Source organism: Epinephelus fuscoguttatus, linkage group LG11 (assembly GCF_011397635.1).
Source record: "Epinephelus fuscoguttatus linkage group LG11, E.fuscoguttatus.final_Chr_v1".
Taxonomy (NCBI): Eukaryota; Metazoa; Chordata; class Actinopteri; order Perciformes; family Serranidae; genus Epinephelus; species Epinephelus fuscoguttatus.
Window position 1 is genome coordinate 43,452,713 of NC_064762.1, and position 26,431 is coordinate 43,479,143.

Here is a 26,431-nt window from a genome sequence, read left to right on the forward strand (position 1 = left end):
GTACGTGACCTACAACAGAAAATGAGACCATCGGTGTGAAGATAAGCTATTTCTATATTGTGTATATCCATACCTTTAGGAAACTGTCTCCAGGTCCGCCCCAGGTCGCTTCCAGGATGGCACTCAGACGGCACACGTCATCTTACCTAGCTGCTTACATTTATAGTGACTCTTATAAATAGTCGCTATTCCTCCTCCTAGTTAAAATAGCAGCAATCATCGGGTAAAAGTTCTGTGAAAGCATTGGACTCACCAACAGTCAGCCACGTCTCAGTCACACAAAGAAAATCCAATCCTTGGCAAGTCAGGAAATCCTTCAGGATAAACGTTGTGTTTGCTAGCGATCTAGCATTGACAAGCCCAATCCTGGCAGGAGCCGGCGGGTCCACGGCGTTTGCTGTCCGGGGAGCCACACACAGAGGCCGCAGGTTGCGCAGATTCACAAGGAGAGCAGGGGCCACGGGGCTGGAACACCTCATCTGGGTCGAAAACAGGTACCAGCCAGGCGTCAACAGGGTCCAGCGAGTGCCGAGAAATAAAAAGGCGAGGCACCACTCCATACTCAGTCCAAGAAGCCGTGGAAGTGCTCGCCAAACAGGCCTTCAGCCTTACCAGCTGACTGCTGCGTTTACCCTGGCGGCGGTGGCACTTACGCCAGAGAGGTGGAGCTGGGGCGCAACAGAGGTGAGCTGGGATCCCCGATAGGAGCGGGGGCAAAGTTTTCCCGTCTTGTTGTTTCATTCATCCCCAAAACAAACACATGCACGAGCCAGGTAAGCGTCTTTACGACAATACGCGCTAGAGCTCATGGGAAATGTAGGCTTCATTCCGGCAAAACACTACCCCTTTTGCCCACAGGGTCGCCAAAATCAACTCAAAATGAAAGTTCCTTGTAGGGGCTTTAATAAATACCAACAAAGTACATCAAAACAATTATATAATTAAAACTCATTTACTCATTTAAATACTAATTTTTATACCTATCATTTAACATTTTCTTATATCTGTATTTAAACTGCACACGGTTCTTGCTACTTTTAGTTTCCTCATCTAGGCCATTCCAAAGGGTAACTCCACAAACTGAAACACAAAAACTTTTCAGAGTAGTCCGAACACAAGGTTGTTTTAAATTAAATTTGCCTCATAAATCATAATTTCCCTCTCTCTCCATGAACAATTTTTGAATGTTGCATGGCAGTGTATTGTTTCTTGCCTTGAACAAGATTACTGCAGTTCTCTGCTTCACTAAATCAATAAATTTCAGAGTCTGTGTTTTTATAAACAGTTGATTTGTATGCTCAAAATACCCAATATGATTATTATCCTTATTGCTTTTTTTGTAATATACAAATCTTCTGTAGGGTGCTCTTATACGTATTTCCCCATACTTCCATACAATGCATAAGATATGGTAATATTAATGCACAATACAGAGTGTAGCTTTTTCTGACTCAGGATGCATCCCGGCAGTAGCTCAGTCCATAGGGACTTGGGTTGGGAACCGGAGGGTCGCCTGTCCGGACCAAAATATGGAGCGTGGACTGGTGGCTGGAGAGGTGCCAGTTCACCTCCTGGGCACTGCCGAGGTGCCCTTGAGTAAGGCACCGAACGTCCCAACCGCTCGGGGCGCCTCACCAAGGGCAGCCCCCTCACTCTGACATCTCTCCACTTTGTGCATGTATAGGTCCTGTTTGTGCATGTGTGTGTGTCTTTCGGACCTGTGTGTAATTGACGATCAAGAGTGAAAACACTGAATTTCCCCTCAGGGGGATTAATAAAGTAAATAAACTAAACTAAACTAGCACCACCAGCAGAGCTTATGGTCTATTACAATACCCAGAAATACCAGAAAAAGTACATTATCAATTTCCACTTTGACATACGATTTCCAAATATCATAAATGTGATATACTCAGGCGCCAGCCCATTTAATGACTTAAAAACTAACAACAAGATCTTAAAATTAATTCTAAAATAGACAGGGAGCCAGTGGAGGGAGGCGAGAACAGGAGTAATGTGGTCATGCTTTTAGGCTCCTGTTAAAAGCCGTGCTGCTGCGTTTTGGACTAACTGTAAGCGTGCAAGGGAGGCCTGGTTAATACCAATATAGAGAGCATTACAGTAGTCCAAACAAAGTTATTAAAAGATACTACACTTTTTATTTTAGATAAAAGCGAATTTATCTGTTTATCAAGTTTAAAACTACTGTCTATTTTAACGCCAAGGTTGGTGACTATGGGTTTTAGATAGGGCTAGAGTGGACCCGACTGGGTCCAAACACCATAACCTCAGTTTTGTCCTCATTCAAGTTTAAAAAACTAAAAGCCATCCATGCCTTGATATCTTTTAGACATTCTAGTAGAGGTATCAGGGAGCTGTTATTATTTCTTAATTGCTCAAATTTAGTGATAACTTGTTTGTATCAAACCAACATTTTAATTTACCTATTTCTTTTGCTACCACATCCAAAAGCTGCTTCAAGTCCTCCCTAGAATAAAAAATGTTTGTGTTGTCTGCAAAAACAACAAATTTGAATACATTTGATACTTTACAAATATCATTGATATATAGAATAAACAATTTGGGGCCCAGTACTGACCCCTGTGGAACACCACAGGCAATGTCCAGGCACCCTGACTTATACTGACCCAACTGCACAAATTGCTGCCTGTTTCCCATATAACTTTTCAGCCAGTCAAATGCCACCCCTCTAAAATCATACCTGTCTATCTTTTTAAGGTCATGGTCAATCGTATTGAATGCTTTTTTTAAATCAATAAATATTCCCACTGCATGTTTTTTGTTTTCTATACATTCTGTTAAGTCCTCTACCAACTCCATTAGTGCCATAGAAGTTGATCTGTCAGATCTGAAACCATACTGACTGTCCATTAACAAATTATGCTTTTCAATAAAGTTGTCCAGTCTTAAAACAAAGAGTGTTTTCCAGTATCTTTGAGAACTGGGAAAGTACAGAAACCAGTCTATAATTGGTATAATGATGTTTATCGCCAGCTTTATATATGACTTTTGCCACTTTCATTTTATCTGGGAATTTACCTGTTTTGAATGATAAATTACAAATGTGTGTTAGTGGATCAATAATTCCATCTATTAATTTCTTTACCAAGGTCATATCAATATCATTCCAATCAGTGGATGTTTTATTTGCACACTTGTTTACTATATCAATAATTTCTTTTCTTTTCTACACTTCCCAGAAGGATGGAGTGGGTGTTTCTCTCCTCACCTTCCTCACCATATCTCCTCCCTGTACTATTTATTTCATTAGCTAGTTTTGGACCCACATTAACAAAGAAGTTGTTAAATCCCTCAACCACATCATTCCTATTACTAATTATCATGTTGTTATCAATAAAATGTTCTGGATATGTTGGATTTGTTTGTCTCTTTCTTTTTTTTTAAAGATATTTTTGGGGGGGCGGCACAGTGGTGTGGTAGTTAGCACTGTTACCTCACAGCAAGAGGGTTCCCGGTTCGATCCCGGGTGTGGGAGCCCTTCTGTGTGGAGTTTGCACATTCTCCCCGTGTCAGCGTGGGTTCTTTCCGGGCACTCCACCTTCCTCCCACAGTCCAAAGACATGCAGATTGGGGACTAGGTTAACTGATAACTCTAAATTGTCCGTAGGTGTGAATGTGAGCGTGAATGGTTGTTTGTCTCTATGTGTCAGCCCTGCGATAGTCTGGCGACCTGTCCAGGGTGTACCCTGCCTCACGCCCAATGTCAGCTGGGATAGGCTCCAGCCCCCCGCGACCCTCAAGAGGATGAAGCGGTTAGAAGATGGATGGATGGATGGATATTTTTTGGGGCATTTTTGCCTTTATAGATAGGACAGTTAAGTATAAAGGGGGAGAGAGAGAGGGGTAATGGCATGCAGCAAAGGGCCACAGGCTGGAGTCAAGCCCGGGCCGCTGCAGCAACAGTCTTGTACATGGGCGCCTGCTCTATCCACTAAGCCACCGACGCCCCTGTTTGTCTCTTTCTAATAATACTATTTAATATGTTCCATATTCCTTTTGCATTACTTTTATTATCATCTCGTATTTTTGTATAATATTTCTTCTTACATACCCTCATAATATTAAATCAACTTGTTCTTGTATTTCTTATATTTTTGTTCTGCCTCAGGCGTCCTATATTTTATAATAACTCACAAGCTTTATCAACATCGTCTTCTTTGCATATTCCATTCCAGTTATAATTCATTAAATCATTTCTAAATGCAGATGTAGTTTCCTCAGTTCTCCTTCTCCTGTATTTTATTTCATAAGACTCCCTTTTCTTCCTATAATTACATTCATAAATTGCAAAGACAGGCAGATGATCACTAATAATCCACTCACAGAATTGCTTGCCATATTATTTGTAAATATATTGTCAATCAGAGTTGCACAATGGGTAGTTGTTCTGCTTGGTTTTGTAATCACTGGAAAAAGACTCATACTGTACATTACTTCATCAGTCAATTTGTGCGTATTTGGATTCAACAGATCTATGTTAAAATCCCCGCAAACATAGTTGATTTTTTGCTTTGTTTTGGTAAACAACTTCTCCATATTGTTTGTGAAAATATCAATATTAGGTCCAGGTTTTCTATATATACAACTAACAATTACGTTTTTCAATCTTTCTATTCATGTTTCTATGGTAATACACTCCATTACATCATCAATGAATAACAACATGTTGTCAACTACCTTATGAGTAAGATCTTTGTCGACAAATAAAGCCACCTCCACCATTTTCCTTCTCTCTATTGATGCAATTAAATTCATATCCCTGGAGGACAAAATTGGTTCCCTTATCTTTTCCAGAAAGACGATTTTCTCCTCTTGTTCAATATTCTGCTTTTTTAGCTGTTTGATTTCTCCCAACAGTTCAGTTATGATAGACTGCTGCTTCGTCAACGTCGGCACTTCAGTAGTCATCATGTTTATTTACTCCTTTAAGTCCTCCATGTCCTTCTGAAGTGTTTTTAAAGCCATGTCGGTCTTTGGTAATCGGCCATCAGCAGATCTAGATTGAGACAATCACACTGCCCTCAGCAGATCTAGACTGAAACAGTCACACTGCCACAGGACACAATGTTGTTTAGCAGCCTGCTTGTATTTAGCAGAGCTGGCTGGTAGCTAACTGGCCTGGCTGGTAGCTGGTAGCTGAGATGCTAGCTGGTAGCACTGGCCTGGCTTGTAGCCCAGATGCTAGCTGCTATCCCAGATGCTAGCTGCTAGCCCAGATGCTAAATGCTAGCCTAGATGCTAGCTGGCTGGTAACCCAGATGCTAGCTGGCTGGTAGCCCAGATGGTTGCTGGTAGCACTGGCCTGGCTGGTAGCCCAGATGCTAGCTGCTGGCCCAGATGGTATTTGGTAGCACTGGCCTGGCTGGTAGCTGGTAGCCCAGATGGTAGCTGGTAGCCCACATGGTAGCTGGTAGCCCAGACTGTGGTAGCCCAGATGCTAGCTGGTATCACCGGCCTGGATGGTAGCTGGTAGCCCAGATGGTAGCTGGTAGCATCGGCCTGGCTGGTAGCCTGGGCTTGGCTCCCACTGCAGCTGAAGCCTGAGCCTGGTAGTAGTGGCTGGGCTGCAGGTAGCGGGACAGCTGTACATTGGTCCAAGTGCTAGAGCCTGTCTATGGTCTGCTTTCAGTCAACAATGCTCTTCCAGTAATAAAACTCACTTGTGGATGTAGATAAAGACTAAAACCTTCACTGGTGAGGTTTTAAAAAGCATAAATGATGAGGATTGTGGAGATTTTTCATGGATTGTCACAACAGAAATGCTTACACACACTCTCCAGGTTCCGACGTTAAGGTTTTTTCCTACTTCTCAAATCTACTTACCCCATCTAAATTCTTACTTGCCCTGCTTAAGAGGTTATTTTTATGGCTGTGTGGTGCATATTTTCGCTCATGACTTATATCTTACGTCAGCAGAGACGCTCAGCTGATGGAAGCAGCAGCACATAAAAAAGCAGCACACTGCAACTGGCCCCTCCGAGGACAGCAACAGGAGAGGAAAGACACGATTACAGGCCTGGAATTAAGTCATTTTTAAGGCAAGGCCACTTTGACCTTTGATAAATACAAATTTATTGGGGCACCAAGGCCAAAACCAATGGCGCAATAACAATATGTGCTAACTACATTGAATGAAGACAAAACAATATATGTGTTGAAAAACAGTACTGAGTTTATTAAAACTGGGGGTGCATGACTGGGGATATATCTCCTTTCTTGTTGTTTCGATTCATGTCCATTTGACTTTAAAAAAATCCTCTTCCTTCATTTAATTTGACAATGTTTATTGTATTGTAGTGTATTGTATTATATGTATTAATTCTCTACAGGATCTTGTATGTTCTTTAATGTGTGTTCAATTTATTGAAAGAAAAAAACAAAAAAACGTTTTGGTGAACCCTGCAGCAAAGTGAACCCTCTTCCTCAGAGAGGATCTTTGCCTCCCAGTTTGTTCCTGGCGGCAAAGCAGAGTGAACCGTCTTCCTTCTCAGAGGATCTTTGTCCCATGAGAGCAGGCAGTGTAAACAACTTCAGTCACTAGAAGCACATTATGACCCTTTGTAAAAGTTTCTGTGTGGTACCTGTGTTGTACATGAGCTAACGTCAGCGGCTAAGGACTGAGAGGCTGGCCGGTATGTGTGTGTCTGTCTAAGGAGTGTCAGTACATTAACTTGTTAGCCGTAGCCTTGCTGTTTGTCATGTTAATGTTAAAAAAAACAGGACATGCTACACTGGCCGTATGGGTAGGAGGGGGACTATGGCAATGGCCGTTTGGCCGTGGTATAATTCCTGCCCTGCGATTAGAAAAAAAAAAAAAACATAAATCCGAGTCGGTGCTGCTTGCCTGATCAGGCATGTCTGCGCAGGGTCTGCTGGCCTGCCGGCTATTTTTACTTGCCCCAGGCATTCGGGCAACTGTTAATGTCGGACCCTGCTCTCTGCTGCTGTCACAACCCAGGTCATCTCATACTGCCACTAAAGGGTCCCTCTGTGTGGCAGTGATTGGCGCTAACGGGTCATTGACCAATTGTCAGTATTTGACGAGATGGGAGTGAGACCAGGGTGGACAGAGTCCCTCGCAAAGCCCTGAATATCCTCACATCCTAGAAATGCCCCAGTGTACACCTGACCTATGTGGGGCTGCTGCAACTGGGCCCTGGCCCTCTGTCTTTTAGCAAAAGTGGCCCCCAGGCAAACAAGTTGAATATCCCTGCACTATGGGAAGAATCATAAGAGTAGCAAACACACCAACCTGGATGACAGTGCACCCTATGACTGTTTTCTTCTCTGTTATTTCCCTATTACAGAGAGAAGAATTAGTGAAAACTCTGAGTATGTTAAGCCTGAGATGAGGGAAACTCATCTGCTGGCTGGCAGGTTTGCTTCATTTAAGCCTGAAGCTTATTGCCCCCTGAATGTGTAGGAGGAAGGAGAGACATGGCGTGTCCTTTTGTGAAAGATACGGTTTCACCTCACTTATCTGAACAATCTTCTCCATCCAGATATATCAAATATTACACACTGTGGATTTGCATTATCATCTGAGCAAATTCTGTGCAGTACCCTTCAATTCTTCGGTTAAGGCAGTTTTTCTTTATAACATCAGAGATACTGAACACATCAGCAAGGAAGGGTTTGTCTGGCCAAAAGAAAAGTGACTTTGGCTCTGAAAAGCCTGTTTTTGTGGTTTTCCCTGGGCATAAATTAGTAAGGATCATCAAAGAGTAATTCCACAGAATTGCAGGTATGTCAGTGTTAATAAGAAATTATTCTATGTGGATACATTATGCAATGCAAGGCATAAGAGGGTTCCTAGAGAGGAAAGCAACCAGAAACATCAGTGAAGCAGCAGAAAAAGCTTCCAGGTGGTTGTGGATCAGGAGGGGCGAAGCATGGAGTAGCACGCTGCTTGGACACAAGCCGGAGACTGATCAACCCTTGCTGGGTCGCGCAGGTGAGGGTGTCTGATGATCTGAGACCCGAAACACCCTGTGACCCTGGGTTCATCACTAATGATGTGTCCAAACTGCACCTTCTAGGCGTTTCCATTAACATGCAATGATTTATGAACACTTTTCATATATTTAAAGATTCTGCGGTGTTATTAGCTGCATTTATGGGACTCACAGATTATGTGATTTGGAAGTCATTTCACAGCAATTCAACGATTCAATTAACCTAAACCTAATATTGTGAGAATGAAGTTAAGTAGCATAATTTCTTACCAGTCTGTAGAATATTTTTGTGTTTGATTTTGACTTGCTGCCAAGTGCGTTTGGGCCCCATCAGATTACAGCTGAATAAGAGGATATAGCAAATTATAGATAAATACATGAACATTGTTAATATAAAAAAATGTGTCTATATTTTCTGTATATTAGACGTGCATTATTGCATCACATTAAATAACATCACTTCATATTACCCATTAACACGCTCTACAATCTTTTCCCATGCCACAGAGTTGACTAAGCTAAAGCTGTTCTGGAACTGAATACAGAATTTAGGTTGCAGCCATTGACCCGGGGCAAAGACGGCCTGCCCCCTGGCTCCGTGATTGGATAGTAAAGCTATATTCCTTATTGGATAGTCAAATCTCAGTGTCCCGATTGGCTATTCCTTTGAATGCATCAAATAATAGTCAAAACTACTTGTACCGACTTGTACTTGCAGCTCTGATTTGTACTTGTAGGTCTGATCCGTAACTGTGGACTCAGTGCACTGTAAAACTTTTTTATACTTGTGAAAATTTGATGCGTATCTGTAAAACTTTTTTGTACTTGTGAAACTTTGATCCATAACTGCAAAATATTTTCATCATTGTGCAAATCTTTTTCATTTGGTCACAAAATGTCATGCACAGCTACGGATCTCTGAACAGATTTGTTCGGATATTTTTTACACATTCACGGATTTGAATGCATTCATACAAAACTTTTTCACACAGTTACAAAACGTTTCCACACAGTTACAATACATATGAAACAGATTTGATTCCATGCAAGTGGAGCTGATCAGATTAGAACGATGGATGACAGGAGCAGCTGCTGCAGAGGTGAATGAAAGAAAACTTTTAGACTCTGAGAGTGCGGTGCAATGATTAACCCCCTCAGTCTGCTGAGGGTTAATGATGATCACGTGGGGACACTTGTTAGCCTGTTCCAATGTGTGTTCACTGAATGCTTGGGAGGACTCTTGCCTTGCCTCTGCAGGATCCTTCCTTGGGAGAATCTTTGACTTTGAGAAACACCCACTGTCTGTAAACTGTCCAACTTGACTGCGGTTTTTTGTCACCGCCTCCTGCTGCAGCCGCCTGCTCTTGTCTACTTTCCAGGCGAGGCGCAGTTCATCTCAAACAAGCTGAAGGACTCAGTCCTCAGTGAAACTCAGAAGGATCCTTGACATTGGAACAGTCCTTCGGCGGAGGTCAATGATATAGCGTCCTTCAAATTCAGCCTTTTGAGGATCCTTCCTTGACTTTGAGAAACACCCACTGACTTAACCCTTCCATGCATGGAATATTAAAGTCTCCTCCAGACATGTTTTGAAGTAGTAGCTTCTTGTAAAACCAATATTTTGTTTAACATGGTTTCCCAAATACTGGAGGAAAGTTCCAGGATTTCACCTTGACAGAATTTTATGACTTCATGAGAATTGCTTATGATTATGTTTCTGAACAAAATGCATGATTTAAAAGCCCACCACAGAAAAGATTCAGCTTGGGGCTGTCAGAGACTGCAGTTGTAATGGATGTTCATAGTCACGCTGTATGTCTGTGATTGATGTTGACGGTCCTTTTTTCACAGCACTACCCTCCCACATTTTAAATAAGTCCATTGGATATCAGTCATAGTAATGTTATTTATTCAGTATTTATATAGTTTGTTCATGTGAGAAAACAGTTATTGATTAAGACCTAATGCATAGCCAATAATAGCAAAGTATTTGTTTAATAATTAGTGTAATAGTAGGCCTAATGCTTTTTGGGCATTTCTCTATTTTGTTACCTTCATCAAATGTCAAAGCCCAGTTTGTGGCAGAGAGAGGGGCTACTACTTCAGTAATACTTTACGTATAATAACATCAGGAGAAAGAACAAAACTGATTTAAAAGGGATTTTTTTAATTAGATTATTATTATTTATTATAAAACAACCTAATGGGTTCTGTGAGCGCTCAAACAATAAGGCCAACGACAACCAACACAAGGGTTAATATAAACCACAAGGTTTTACTAGTGCATTAACATACCGAATGACTTACTCATGATTTCCTGAAAAAGGTATTGACTGCAGTGTTTCTTATTTCAACCTGTCTCTCATTTAGCGTGTCTGTTTTTACCTGAAAGGTGAGCTCAGGGCAAAAAACGCCCATATAATAATTGCCACCATTCAAGAGCACAAAAAAAAAAAAAACCTGAAGGCAATCCAGCTGAGGCCATTAACATGTACATCAAACCGGAGTTTTTTCCAACTTGATTTGGCGACTGGACAGCATGGCGTGAAGAGGACATATTTTTATGGGGTGCCATTTGTAAAGTGGCTCACGCTGAAAATAACATCAACATTTTGCCACAGTTAGCTTCAAACAATGTTTAAAAAAGTGTTGTGAATTTTTTAACGTCACCTTTTACCACATTTACAGCAATATTTGTTAACTTAGAAATATAATAAATAGTTAAATCTAAATATTAAATGTGGCACCTAAATGTTAAATGTTAAATCTAAATATTACATCTAAATCTAAATCTTAATGTTAAATCTATATGCTAAATCTAAATCTAAATGTTAAATCTAAATCTAAGGGCTCTAGTTTCCTGGCGCGGTGCAGGGTGGCGCAGGGTGGCGAACCCCGCGCAGAGCTAGTTTCGAGCAGCGCAACCTGAGGCGCACTCTGTTTGGTAATTTGGCAGACCGAGGTGCGCTGAGATGGGTGTGGCGGCGCAGCAGGGGGAGGTGTCCACAGATCCAGCTTGGCGCAGTGATAGTTTCGTGCCAAAAGGCTTCGCCGAAGGTGCGCTAAAAGCTCGCCAGCTGAAACCATGTCTACTGTCAGCACAGGGGGAGCGCAGCCGGTGTAAGCCGAAGATTGGCTAAACGGGGGACAGTGCGTACATGTCACCAAATCCTCACAGGCAGGTTTCCAGAATATCAGGCACATTAACGATGCAATAAATAGCCACAAAAACCACTATTCAATGCAACTATCTGCAATCAGCACATAAATGTATCTCTATATCGACTGTCCCGTCACATCTGATGTCAGATCAAAGGGGATTGGCACCGTTTGGCATGTTTGGCACGTGTAATGGAAACCCAACCTGATTTGATTAACAAAACTAATGAGTTCACATCCCTCTCAGCCAACCACAAACAGCCACAGCATCAGATAGGGAGTATATATTCAGCATCTGTCATCTTAGAAAAGTCAAAAGAAAACAAACAGAGTGAGACTGCGAGAGAAAAAGAGAGAGTGCGCGCGCACGAGAGAAACGCAACATTGATTTACAATTGTGGTGACCTCCTCCCAGGCTACCTTTGCATCATCAGCCCGTGGAGGTCTGCTCGCAGACCAAGCAAGCAAGCTTGGACCTCCCGGACCAAAACATCAGTTTCCTCCTGGGAGAAGTTTGGGTGTCTGACGCTGCTACTCTCTTCTGCCATGGCGAATTGAGTTGAGTAAACTCTAATTACACCTTCGCGCGGCACATTTAAGGGCGAGGAGAGGGGCTCATGTGATTAGTGTGATGTGTGTAAAACCCACTCCATGCCTTCTCTCCTCCCTCTTTCCGACTTGCGCAGGTAGGAGGGACAGAGGTGAAAAAGAGGAGTAGCTGTGCTAGGCGCACGGTGTGCCAAGCTTGCAAAATCTGCCTGGCCACACCCAGTTGGCGAAGCGCAGGTGCGCTGCGCCCCCGCCTCGCCTGGTCTGCAAAACTAGAGCCCTTTATGTTAAATCTAAATCTGAATCTAAATGTTAAATCTAAATATTAAATCTAAATCTAAATACTAAATGCTAAATCTAAATGTTAAATGTTAAAACTAAATGTTCTGGGTGAAACTAAATATTTAGCTAATATGCAAATTCACACTGCTGGTCACCAGAAGTACCAAAATAAAAGCTCAAGATGGTCAGACTGTGTTTATAAAATCAAATAACGCATTAAAACCAACTTATCGGGGGAAATGAACACTTGAACATACAATACAATAATAACTATCTAAAATAACAAAAAAACATGTTTGGAGAAATTTTATTTGACGTGTACTTTGAGTTGTTAGTGTCCCTTTGGAGGGAATCACCTTCATTCATTCATTCATCTTCTAACTGCTTCATCCTCTTGAGGATCGCGGGGGGGCTGGAGCCTATCCCAGCTGACATCGGGCGAGAGGCAGGGTACACCCTGGACAGGTCGCCAGACTATCGCAGGGCTGACACATAGAGACAGACAATCACTCACGCTCACAGTCACACCCCGCGTCACACCTACGGACAATTTAGAGTTATCAATTAACCTAGTCCCCAATCTGCATGTCTTTGGACTATGGGAGGAAGCCGGAGTGCCTGGAGAGAACCCACGCTGACACGGGGAGAACATGCAAACTCCGCACAGAAGGGCTCCCACGTCCAGGATCGAACCGGCAACCCTCTTGCTGTGAGGCGAGAGTGCTAACCACCACACCACCGTGCCGCCCGGGAATCACCTTATTGTTTACAAATACTTCCGGGTAGACAACCAGCAGAGTTTAGCTACATATATATATGAATATCTCACATTTTTAACGTTACTATATCACCGTTTAGACTAATCTGATGTTTGCAAAGTCTATAAACACAATGATTGAATGGTTATCGTAGATTAGCGGGGCTAACCATTAGCTGTTAGCCCCGTTAGCAGTGTCTGTAATGACTCATTAAGTCGAAATGGTCCGTGAAAAAAATATTTTTTTCCACCGGATGTCTTAATTATAACATGATTGAGCTAACTGAAGTAGTTTCATGTCGTATCCGACAACAGGAGGCTTATAACAGATGATGTCCTGATATTAGCTTTGCTTCTGCTGTTAGCTGACCCTGTCAGCTGCGGCCACTCATGCTTTCTAGACATCATGATTTCCCAAAACTGAATAAATACCACACATAGCAACACAAAACTGCAAAACTGCTTTGTTAGCTCAATCATGTTGTAACTAAAACATCCACTGGAAAAAAATATTTTTTCACGGACCGTTTAGACTTAATGAGTCATTACAGACAGCGCTAATGGGGCTAACAGCTAACGGTTAGGTCCGTTATTTGATACTACAAACACAGTCTGACCATCTCGAGCTTTTATTTTTGGTACTTCCGGTGACCGGCAGTGTGAATTTGCTAAATATTTAGTTTCACCCAGAACATTTAGATTTAACATTTAGATTTAGATTTAGCATTTAGATTTAGATTTAGATTTAATATTTAGATTTAACATTTAGATTTAGATGTAGCATTTAGATTTAGATTTAGATTTAACATTTAGATTTAGATTTTACATTTAGATTTAGATTTAGCATTTAGATTTAGATTTAATATTTAGATTTAGATTAAGCATTTAGATTTAACATTTAGATTTAGATTTAATATTTAGATTTAACATTTAACATTTAGGTGCCACATTTAATATTTAGATTTAACTAGCCTATTTATATTTCTAAGTTAACAAACATTGCTGTAAATGTGGTAAAAGGTGATGTCAAAAAATTCACAACACTTTTTTTAAACATTGTTTGAAGTTAAATGTGGCAAAATGTTGTTAATGTTATTTTCAGCGTGAGCCACTTTACAAACGGCACCCAATATATTTTGAAGTGGGGAAACTGCCTGACTGTAAAGTATTCGGTGTGATTTTACTTACATAATATCAACGGTTTTTTTTCTTTGTCAAATAGTTAAGCGGCATTTACTAGGAGGTCATGAACATGAAACATAAGGAAAATACCCCAGAGATTCCGCTGCAACCAGTACATACGAAAAAAAAAAAAAAAACACGAGTTTGGTTCTTACTCACCTTTTGTTCATCGGTCATCAGCTTTTGTGGCTTTTAATCCCCACAATTAAACTCTTCCTGTGATTAATCAGACAGCAGTCAGTCGCCGTGCCGCTCCTGGAGCTGGACAGAAACAGTGTGTGAAATATTCCTGTGGTTTGGTTCAGCCCGTCCTCTGAGCCGCGGAAACGTGTTTTGTCTCTGCTGCTCACCAGCAGCATCAAGTCAGTCAGCCCGGCCCTCTCATCATTTATTTATACAGTCCACAGGCCCTTCGTGGTGAAAAGAATCAGAACTTCCGGCCGAATCTTTCACAACAAAACCCACCCAGTATCGTTTAATTTGACTTGGACTCAGTGGACTTCACTGCGCTGTATCAAACTGTCTTCCAATTTAGTCTCATGATGTGCGCGCTCCATATTTGGTCCGGACACGGGCTTGAGCTGGCGACCCACCGGATCCCAACCCAAGTCCATATGGACTGAGCTACTGCCGCCCCATTATACTTAACATGTACCATTCGTATAGGCCACTCAAACAATACTTTGTGTATACTTAAAGTACACACTTGCAATACTTACATTATACTATTCTAATACTCAAGGTATACTACTGTTATACTTGAAATGCACTATTTTTATACTTCATACATACTCAAATTATACTTTGCCTATACTTACAGTACACTATTCCTACACTTACATTATACTACACTTATACTTCAAGGTATACCATGGCTATTCAAAGTATACTATTCTTATACTTAAATTATACTATTCCTATATGTACATTACAATAACCTTATACTCACATTTTACTTTTCTTATACACAAAGCATACTCCTCTTACTCAGTGTACTACTCTTATGTTTACCACATACAAAGGTATATACAGTAATTTATGAAAGTACACTTTGTATAATACTGTGAATAAACATACTGTTATACTAGTCCACAAGTCTGATTATTTACCTTGAAGACACTCGAGTAAATGTAGAAAGACATCTCAGACCTTTTCATTATTCAAAACAATCAACTTTATTTTTCTGAACTAAACAACTGAACTTGGGATTTTTTTTTCATCTGAACATATATACTTTCCCATACCTACAAACACACTTTTGAACAAAAACAACAAATCTAATTCTTTTTTGAGGAATAGTTAATGTTATATAGCTATAGAAGTATACACCCACACGCCAGCTGTAGTACAGTACAAGAATACTTCATTTTAAGTGCAGGCAGGGCTATATACTTTCTATACAAATATAGGCTAAATATACTTGCATGTAAGTAAAAGTATAGGCAAAGTATGCTTAAACTTTTTCTGTGTACTTGTCAGTATAAACTAAGTATACTTTTGTTTAGTATATCCCTGATAGTACATTCAAAGTAAACTGAAAGTATACTAACTTAAGTTTTAGTTTAAAAAAGGTATACTTATAGTATACTTAAAGAGGCAACGGATAGGATTCAGGGTTTTTTTTAGCTTGGTGCCACCTAGCGTCAGTGCTGTCGCAACGACCATATTGATTGTGGGGATCAGAGATAATCAATAAAATGTAGGCTGTAAAGCCACCAGTATACCTCTGTGTATATGTAGAATGAGAAGGTGTGTGGACACTCTGCTAAATAAATGAGTAAAGAGACCGAGCAACAATTATCAGATTTATCTGAAGAAAAAACAAATAGTAATGCAAATAATTATACCAGAATGCACAGTACCAGTACAACCAACTCACAGTAAATTATACCAATATTAACAGTATCAGTACAAACAACAGTAGACACGTAAGGGATAATGTATAGTGAGCCGGTGACTGTTGAAAAATAACTCCCGACAGGGGAATGGAACCCTGAGTTCACTTAGCTGGGCGTAACTTAGCTGGGCAATGTCCGTCAGTAGCTGCCTCCGTGAGAAGAGAACAGAAAGAAGGGAGGGGGTATCACTGTCCGAAGGCTGCAGTAAAATGGCAACGAGGATATCAGCTGACCAACACTAGCTACACGGTTACTGGTTACGGCAATTTGCGATGCTGGCCAGCTAGGAGTTAACTAGCAGCCAGTACAGTACAGTCCTCTCTTGTCTAGCTAACATTTAGCTGTGTTACTTACTGATCCATTAGAAAGAAAGCTAGCTGGATATTGGTTTTGAAGCCTCTTTGGTCACGGAGCTCCCTCCATCTCTTGAACGCCTGACTGAGGTTTACTCTTGATTTTCCTCTTCTTTTATCACTCTCCTTTGCCTCCTCAGACAGAGGAGCTTGTTTTCTTTCGCTAGGCCATTTTTCACTTGTCTCCAAACTTTGTCTGTCTGCCATTGTGCTCGTGACTCAACTATCTCATGCCAAGCTCCTCATAAGGACCAGCTCCAGTCCCTGATTGGCTGACCGACCAGTTTCACAATACATGATGTGTTTCCTGCCGTAAAGCAGATTTTTTCCGCAAAATTTTGCCCCCAGTGGCAGAAGCTTATTACAAAGATTGCAAAAACACTAAGTAACCTATGTAAATGCTGATTGTCTGATTTTACTGTGGCCACTACCCAGTGCAGGTTACTCAATAAAGAGACAAACTTTATGTTTAGCCCACGGCTTTATTGGCAACCGCCATCTTCCATCCCGCTCACAGCACCACAACAACAACAACGCTTCCTGTTCATCCCTTCACAATAATGTTCCTTCACAGTAAGAGTTTGTGCTTACTTAGCGAACTGAAATAATAATAAAATGTACACAAACAAGTCTGTATTTTAACAATCTCCCTCTCTTAAAAAAAAATGCCAGAATAATACTATAGCCTTGTGACTTAGTAACATCAATAACAACAATACAAGTCGCTTAAAGCATTATTACCTTAGAACAAAATACAACATAACATTACAGCATAAGCCATATTATGTAACTTAAAGAGACTCTGTGCTTAACCAAGTTTCCATTGTCCTTCATCAAGTGCCTTGAGTAACTGGAGAGCTGAAGCACCCTTTTTTGTAAGACAGTCCGCAAGTTGCTCTTTTGTGTTGTACCAAAGAATGCGCTCAACCTTTTGTGTTTGAGTTCTTTGATTCTGCTTATCTCCAGACAAAGTCTCTTCTTGGAGACCGACTTTGTGGACTTCAGTGCATTAGCAAGTGAATGATTGTCTGTGACACAGGTTATAGGCATGGCATGTTTACCATCACCAGAAGTCAGTTCAGAAAAGAGTGTGGCGAGAAAGATTGCATTATCAATGCCGTCAGACATTGCCAATGTTTCACCTGCAAGCACGCAGCACAATCCTCTTGACTCTTTCTGATTGCCAAGAAAGGGGTGAGAATTTTCCATTTTCTCCCATCAGAGTAATGAAGTGTCTTTCCAAATGAGGCATCACTGACCACAATCATCTTCAAGGCACTGTCTCTGCCCAAGTAGTGGAAGTTCAAAGATACTTTCTTGGACTTAATTTTACACACTATTCTGTTTGCTTCATGAATAGTCTGCACAGTTGCATTTTTCATACCTGACGCTAAGTTGCTGGCATCAAACATTACATCTGGCCTGCTCTGTCTTGCAACCCAGAGAATTTGGCCAATTTTTGACCTGAGTTGATCCTTTTCCTTCTCACAGAGAGGTGAATCTTGCTCCACAGCTCGTGAGGGATCCATGGGTATTGGCTGCATGTGCTGACTGTAGCTTTCCTGGTGTATTTTCACTTTTCTGTACACAGTCACAAAGTCTATTCCCACATAACTGAAGTTGTTATGTTCCTCACGCCCAACTTGGAATGCAGATCTCAGCTTAGGTATTACTGTGGTGGAGAAATCTTGTGTGCCCCCCATATGAAGTCGTCCACATGGCAGGCGAGAACTCCAGTTCCAGCACAGTCCTGATTTAGCCAATAGAAAACAGCTGGATCAACTTGAGACAGTTTTCCTCCTGCTGTCAGCATTATTTCCTTTACTCGGTTGTACCAGTAGAGGGAGGCATCAGCCAGCATCAGCCAGACCACTTCCACAATGTTCCTTTACTCTCTGCCTCAGGAGAGGGGCTGATGTAAATGTTACGTGGTAGTTTCATTCCCTGTAGAAATGCAGACTTTATATCCTGTCTTTGACAAATTAGTGCCACAAGTAGCCAAAGGGACTCCGTAGCACATGTGGGTGAGTCCTTTTGCAGCTCTGACACTTCAAACTCCTCAAACCCTCTGGCCACAAGCCGTGCTTTTGGTATTGGCCCAGTGAGTGTCTCTTTGAGGGTGCACACCCATCTGGTGGAAATGCACTTCTATCCCTCACCCCTTACTTCCTCAAACACATTATTATCTCTCCAGCTCTTTATCTCCTCATGTTTTGCTTTGTCAAAAGATACATCAGTGGTTACAAATACATCATCACATACATCTACAGCTACAAATGCATCCTCACTTATAGGTTTAGTTAGAAATGCATCCTCACTTACATGTGTGGTACTAGTGTCACTAACATTTGTTTCCAACTGGAGGTTCTCTACGTCTGACATGTCAGCTGACTCAGTAGTGCCTGGAACATTAGAGGGCTCAATATATTGCAAGTTTTACCAGTGTTTATTTTTACCCGTAGCTTTGCCTGCACGTCCCAAGACTTTAGTTGTGTGAAAAATACCACTGTCTTTATCTCTGTATTTCACAATTTGTCTTGTTTTTAAACTGACATCTGTTCTTTGCTCCGTACCACTGTCTGGTTCTGCACAGTCATTCGTATGATGTTCTGCTTCAATCTGTCTCCCTCCTTGCACCTCAGTGACAGCGTGCTCTGTGTCCTCTATGTTATTGTCAGCAGTCGCTTGTCCATAATCAAAGTCTGTGTCATTTTCGATATCATCCTTTGTGACATGTTGATCAACATTGTCTGTATTCACTTTTCTTAATCTGGGATAATGCACTCTAATGCAGGTTCCTCCATGTCTGACAAACACCACAGCACCATCCTGACCGATGACAACTCCTGGTCCTTTCCACTCTTGGCAGTCCACTCTCTTGTAATACACTTTGTCGCCAGTGTTGTATTTCTCATCTGTATGACGTGTTTGTTTCCGCAGGGCTCTCTGTATTCTTTCTGAACACTCTGCTTCTGTAAAAGCCTTTCTCGATGCATGTAAAGCAGAGATGTGCTTTGCTACCCACTCACTTTTTGTTGTGCCCTCTAGTGCTGGGGGTTTGTCAGTTAGCAAAGAGGGCAGATTGGGATTCTGTCCAAAAACCAACTGATGAGGACTGTAGCCATGGACACTTTGCATGGTGTTCTTTGCCATAAGTGCCCAGTCCATTGCAGTGTTCCAGTCACAACAGTAACTCATTTTCACTTTTAATATGATCTCAGTAAGTGTTTGGTTGTGACGCTCCAGAAGTCCATTGCTCCACGGGTTGTAGGCAGCTGTTGTTTTTATTTCTATGTTGAAATTTTCTGCCATATCGCTCACCTCATCATTGTTAAACTCTCCCCCATTGTCACTGAACAGTTTCTGTGGTGGGCTATGCACACTAATCCAGTCGTGGACAAAGTGTTTCACTATCTCAGAGGATTCCTTTGTGGTCAGAATGCTGCTAGCACTAAACCTTGTGAACTGATCAATAATGTGTAGATACCACACACCTGGTTCAAGCTCATGTAGATCTACAGCTACCGTCTCGTTGTAATGTGATGCTAGTGGTAGACCAACAGCTGGCTTTGGCGTAGTTTTGCTGTATCTTTGATATATTTCACATTCACTCACAATTTTCTGTAGGATGGTGTCACATTCTGTGCCATTACTGCCTGAACTCTTCAGAAGCCTCTGTAGCTTGTCAGCAGAAGCATGCCCAAATTGTTTGTGAAGCTTCAACAATATTTTTTTTTTTTTTTTTTTAGCTGCTAAGCTCATTTCTTCCGTGATTGTTGATTAGTATTTCATCTTCACAGCTCACTTCTTCATACTCATGTTTGTAATAATTTCTGTCATTTCCTTGAGTGTTGTCTCCTGTAGTTGTCAAGACCTGGCTATCCCATAGATTGTTCTTGTTCCTTCTGTCCATGATGGTAACACAGTAATGGCCAGAGCTTGTGAAGTCAAGTTTTACAGGTTTGCTGAACATGACTGCCCTGTCATTCTCCATATCCAGTATTGTGCCTGCTCGTTTCATGGAAGCTTTACTCAAAAGCAGTGGGATGCTAGCTGGGACTACATCAGTTTCAATATGGCACTTTGTCTGTCCAATAAGTGCAGGAATTTTCAGCTTTTTTTTTTTTTTTTAACTCATTCTGGCTTAGTCAAGTGATGTAGCTATCCAGCCACTCTTGTCCACACACCATCCGTGTGCATGCGGTGTCAATGATTGCTGAGCCAAAACACTCTGTCATAAAGATTTCAGTTTCAGTGGGTGACTCTTTTATGTACAAAGTGATGTTGCACTCTTCTACCTTATCTGTTTTACAATCTTCAGTTATCTTGACTTGCTCACCTTTATGTGGACAGTTTTTGACCCAGTGAAATGTAGACTGACAAATGGCACACTTTGATCTGCGACCATACCTGTCCAGGGGATTTGTGCCGGGCACAGGTGTCTTCTGTTGATCCTTTTTTATTTATTTTTTATTTATTTATTTTTTAGAATAACAGGGACAGTACATATTAATAGACAATTGCATGTAAATATGTAGGATTGTAGCCCTTGGCTAATTTCCATCCTTTGTCCCTGGGCAGGTTGATGTTAATGTACAGTCAATAAAACAGATACAGTAGCAATAAAAGGTGAAAAATACAATGACATTAAGAATGAAAGGTACAATGAACAGTCTAGATAGACAATAAACCATGTCACTCATAACAGACCAGAATAAAGTGACCATAGGAATTTGGAATATCAAGTGTTAAAGTGCTAGATTGCTAAAGTGCTTTAAGTGCTATAGTGCTTAAGTTTTGAAGTGCTGTCGTATATTGCACGTTGCCCTATTGCACATATTTTGCACACACAGACGTGTGTGTGCAGGTGTTATTGCACAGGTTAGCATACATAGGTAAAATTATGTATGCATTATTTCACAGAATTTGCATACATAACAAATGTATGTAAGCATACAAGGTCACTAGACTGCCTTGTCACTAGCAACATCCCCGACAACCAGACAGATACACAAAGAACAATACAAATATCATTTACATCCAGTACACATGAGTATAGCATATCCAATGGCTTTTAGGATTCATTGTGATTGCAGCTTTGATTCTCCAATAACCACATTTTTAGATGCTTAGTGAAAGATGTAAGGTTTGAAAAGTCACATATGTCACTTGGTATCGTGTTCCATGACTGCCCAAAAACACTTTTCCTGAAAGGGACCAGACAGACCAGACTTTTGAGGCCATGACTTGCCCCTCAGTCAAGTCTGCTCTGTGACATATGCACTTTCGTGTTTAATTCCCACACTGGAAGCAGTCTGTGGTTTCCCTCCAAATATCCGGTTCAATGCCGACTTCATTGACGTAAACTTCAGATCAACCCATGCTGTAAAAGCTAACTGACGATCCTTTGTGTCCAAGCATGCAGTATCCAGCAGTTTGAAAGCCAAAACTGTATCGGGAAGTTCCATGTTGTACTTATGTACGCGAGAATAACGCTGTTCAAAATCAGTGATGTAGTCCGCCATGGATACACTGCAGTCTCTCATAATCCGGTCAAAGTTTGTGTAAGCTTCATAGGCTTGGTCCTTTTCTTCTTTGAGAAACAAAGTGTCTTGTTTCTCAAGTGAAGTTGTCATACCAGTGTCTTTATTCAAGTCATCTACCGGTATTTCCATCGTCGTGTCTCTCGCTCTTCCGGACAGCGCCAAAACCACGGCAAGCGCTTGCTTTTTCTTTTCAAGCTCCATAACTCTCGCCCAAATAGCAACTTCATTCTTCCATACCGTGACCAGACATCCTCGATTTCCGCGGACAGCCCCCAATTTGGGTGACCTGTCCCTGAGCTGCCCCCGAAAATGTCCCCGATTTTGACATTGAATGGGGGAAAAATGCATGCAGACTCAAACACGAGTTATTATGGTAGTCAGTAAACGTCGTATGATGTACAGACGTTATCAGGAAGCACGACCAGACGCAGCAGCATCAACAACAACAACAATCTAGAGGCAGCAAAAAGGACAGAAGATGAGACCAGCGGCCGTGTTAAATGGTATGTTGTGTATGAACTTATTTATTTTGTGTGAGCTGGCAGTAGACTTGACTGTGTGTGTGTGTGTGTGTGTGTGTGTGTGTGTGTGTGTGTGTGTGTGTGTGTGTGAAGTGAGGTAAAGTAGGCTAAGTATGATTGTAACATGCAGTGCGTCTGTTTAATGTGAACCAAAGACCTAACGTAAGGTTATAAAAGTCAGTAAACGTTAACATTATGTCACTGTTTATATATGTCTGTCATTATATATCTGTCATTGGTGAAGCTGTAACGTTAGCGTGAGATTACCAGGTGATGACATTGTATGTGGCTCTGTTTTAGAAAAGGAGGAGGTGGAAGACTGCTTTGGTAGCATAGGATTTTCCTGGAGGCATAGGGACCTGAGACTGTGTTAAAACAATAAATAAATAATAAGTAAATGGTTAATAGTTGTGTGTGTTAACTGCTGTATTTTGTGTCGGGCTGGCACCAGTCATTGCCGTGTGGGTAACCAATGAATTTAGGAGTTATAAATGCAGACCATCTGATTAGATGATGCCCTATGTCACTGTTTTGTATGTCACTGTTGTTAGTGAAGGTGTAACTTGTTATATTAGATTACCATGAGATGACAATATTATCTCTATCTTTTGTGAGTGCACTTTATAAATGTAGGCTATTCTTTGATTTTAATAAAGTAGCATTTTGTTGATGTTGTTTAGCCTTGCTGATGCTGTTGCATGGGGGATAGTTATTTTTATTGGATGAAAAAAATCATATCTGCAGTAAGAAGTTGCACTTTGGAAATTTGGTTTGGTACATAGTGATACATGGTCTGAAAGGTTTAGGAACCTCTGATGTAGCACATTTCAAACAGAGGCAATTACATAGAGCATATAATAAAGAGCACAATGACTAAATTATATAAGTATATTACCAAAACTGATGTTATTTCTTTAAGAAACTATTCACTTACTATTGACTCTGTTCTTGCAGTTTTTCTCATGTTCTCCTCTGCTCTTATTCTACCCAAGCTCCTGAGGCAGAGGCTATGGAGGTGGATGAATGAGGGGATCATGGTGATGTCATCCCTTTTTTTGATTGCCACCTTTTGTGTCATAAATATCAGTTCAGTACTCAGTTATGAGTTGAAACCTTTGACCAAAAAAATCCATCCTAACTCAAGCTAATAAGATTAAGATATTTTTGTCTTCCTCAGTGGATGGATGGTTGGTGATGTCACTCATTTGTTTGATTGCAACCTTTTTTGTAATAAAAGCTGGTCAAAATACATGAAAAAGTACTTGTCCCCGTTTTTTATTTCAATAAAGAGACAAACTTTATGTTTAGCCCGAGGCTTTATCAGCAACCGCCATCTTCCACCCTGCTCACAGCACCACAACAACAATGACACTTCTTGTTCCTCCCTTCACAATAATGTTCCTTCACAGTAACAGTTTGTGCTTACTTAGCGAACTGAAATAATAATAAAATGTACACAAACAAGTCTGTACCTTAACAGTGCAACCCACATTATTTTCATAATGATATATTTAGGAAAAAATGCTGTCTGTTGCCTCTTTAAGTAAACTACTTTTTGGTAAGGGATAGCTTTATCACAGCTATACAGGCTAAGCAAGACTGTTTAACTTGTTGCATGTGATTTAATGCTGTCATTGAGTAATTGTTGTGATTGTTTGCAGTTAGGTCATTGGTTAGTTGGCTTTGCCAAAGCTAAGTGTTTAGTTTGCTAATGCTGCTTATGGACAGATTCCTGCACAGAACTAAACAATCTCTGTACTAATCCAGACCATTTGCAACCAAATTACATTCACATAGACTCATTAACAAATAGGCTTTCAACAGAGCTACACCCAAAGAGGCAACTCAAAGTTCCTGTTTCTTTTCCTTTGTCTTTGTCCTCACCACACGGTCAGACAAGACCTCCCCCGATCTTGGGCCAGCTTTGATTCAGTCATCTTGTAGTTCTTTGTTATCAGCCATTTTGTTTTTAGGCCAAACAGCCCTTTGATCACCACACCCGCCTTTATCTTTCTCTCTCTCTCTGTCTCTCTCACTCTCACTCTCACTCTCACTCTTTCTCACACACACACACACAAACACACACACACACACACACACACACACACACATGTACACACCAAGGTTGTATATAGTTTGTTAGTTAGAATTTGTGTGTTTGGTTTTGCTTTGCTACTTTATAAATAAATATAATTCTTTGGAATCATACTTGCTGTCTGTTTAATGTTGCACAAGGGTGAATGAATAGTCAACCTATGCTGCATCAAGAACTCCAAAATCCTTCAGGCTTAACTGTTATTTTTGGTTATTAATTAATTAATTAATAATTATAAATTCCAAATTAATAGTTTAGCGTATTTTATGAGACCAATATCTTTAACTGGCTATCATTTTCCCTTTCCAGGAATGGTGCCCCACGAAGTGATTTAATGTTAATTAAGTCACATTATTCAACATAATTATTAGTTATTATTAATAGTTATTTATTATTTCTGATAGCCAATTACAACATTAATGGTGTCCCCTTGGTGAGGCCTAATATTGTTGTTCCCAACATAATTAGTGGCTCCGTGTGACGCCTACAAATGTTGATCCCTACATAACTGGTGACTCCATGTGACGCCCTAATTTATGTTCCCTACATAATTGGAGCCCTGTAGCAACATATCAATCAATGATAAACTACAAATTATCAGCACTGTGTACAGTCCACAGATGAGCCATCCTACTTCTGTATTTTTTTCCCTCCATTTCCAAAATCTCCAATTAGCCAATCTTAATAGGAGGCGACTTTAACACAGTTATTGACCCATCAGTAGACAGATCTAACATTTTGGTCTTGGCGATAACTGGAGACTGCATCACCCAGCTGCTAAAGAATACTCATTCTACTCACCAGTTTACATTCATATTCTCACATTGATTTTGTCCCCACCAGCAACTCAATCATATCTAATATCTCAGAGTCAAAGATTCACCCCATCATTATAAGCGATCATGCCCCTGTTACATTTACTTTGAATAGAATCAGTCCATATATACTGATCACCAGATGGTGGACCCGAATTCGACAGTTATATTAAAAGGGAGTGGGCATCCTTCCTAGAAATGAATGATTCCCCAAAGTCATCTCCAACCCCTCTGTGGGAAACAGCAAAGACAGTATTAAGAGGAAACATAATCTCATTCTTCATTCATAAGAGCAAGGAGTCAAACTGGAACAAAGAATCAAAAGACTTGAAAAAAATCAATGTAAGTAGCCCAACAGAGGAAACCCCAGTCAGAATTAAGAAAATATAAATTCGGGGCGTCGGTAGCGAAGTGAATAGTGCTGGCACCAAGCCCAGTTCTAGGCAGGCATATATGAGGGGGCAGTCATAAATGTGAAGGGGGCATCATGCTCCAGCACATTTTTGCCATAGGTAGAGCTGACAAGTAAAGGTCACTCACTCACTCACTCACTCACTCACTCGCAGGATGTGGGGACGCTGTGTGAGTGCCCTATAGAGGGTGTCAAAGCACCGTGGTCTCAGATATACTTGCCTCTTGTTTTGTTGTTGATAACAGTGTTTTCTACATTGAACTGGGTTGTTGTTAGCTGTGTGTCCAACCCCTAACCTAAAGAAATGGATTGCACTTTGTCAGGCCTCTACGCTAAGACCTGTCCAACTTGGGTGTCTCACCTGAAGACTAAGCTCCTGCTGGTATAGCTCTTAGGGTCACTGAGGTACGCAAACACCCTGACCACAATAAGGTGGCAATCCCTCAGGGAGGAAAACTGAAAAAAAAAAAAAAAAAAAAAAAAAAAAATTAAATAAAAATTCAGAAATATATATATATATATATATATATATATATATATATATATATATATGTATCCAGGCACAACCAACATCTTAACATTTATCTTATTGGATCTAGACATATGAAATAAATTTGAACCTAATAATTACAATAACCTAGAGCAGAACATTTTGTATATTTTTGTTTTGTTTTGTTGTCATTTTTTTGTTGTTTTTTTGTTTTTTTTGTTAGCAATTTAACAGATTTCTCTTCACTCTACTCTCCTTTGAGCTGCTGAAAGCTGCAGGGGTGAAAAGTTAATAAAAGCTTTGTAAAAATCGCTGTGATTATCAAAAAACAGCGTGCAGAACTAGAGGCTGGGCGGGGCTTTATGTAGGGGTCTG

General features: G+C 40.7%; 1 protein-coding gene across 1 annotated transcript in view; it reads right to left on the reverse strand.

Annotated features, from left to right (window-relative positions):
* Positions 1–16,214, reverse strand: part of opn5 (opsin 5) — a 216,365-nt gene extending 200,151 nt beyond the window's left edge. Inside the window, exons 1-2 of the mRNA XM_049590710.1 lie at positions 16,179–16,214; positions 14,086–14,187 (exon numbers count right to left, since the gene is read on the reverse strand). The gene's annotated coding sequence lies outside the window, so the exon portion shown is untranslated. The remainder of the gene's footprint in view (positions 1–14,085; positions 14,188–16,178) is intronic.
* Positions 16,215–26,431: the final 10,217 nt, after the last annotated feature.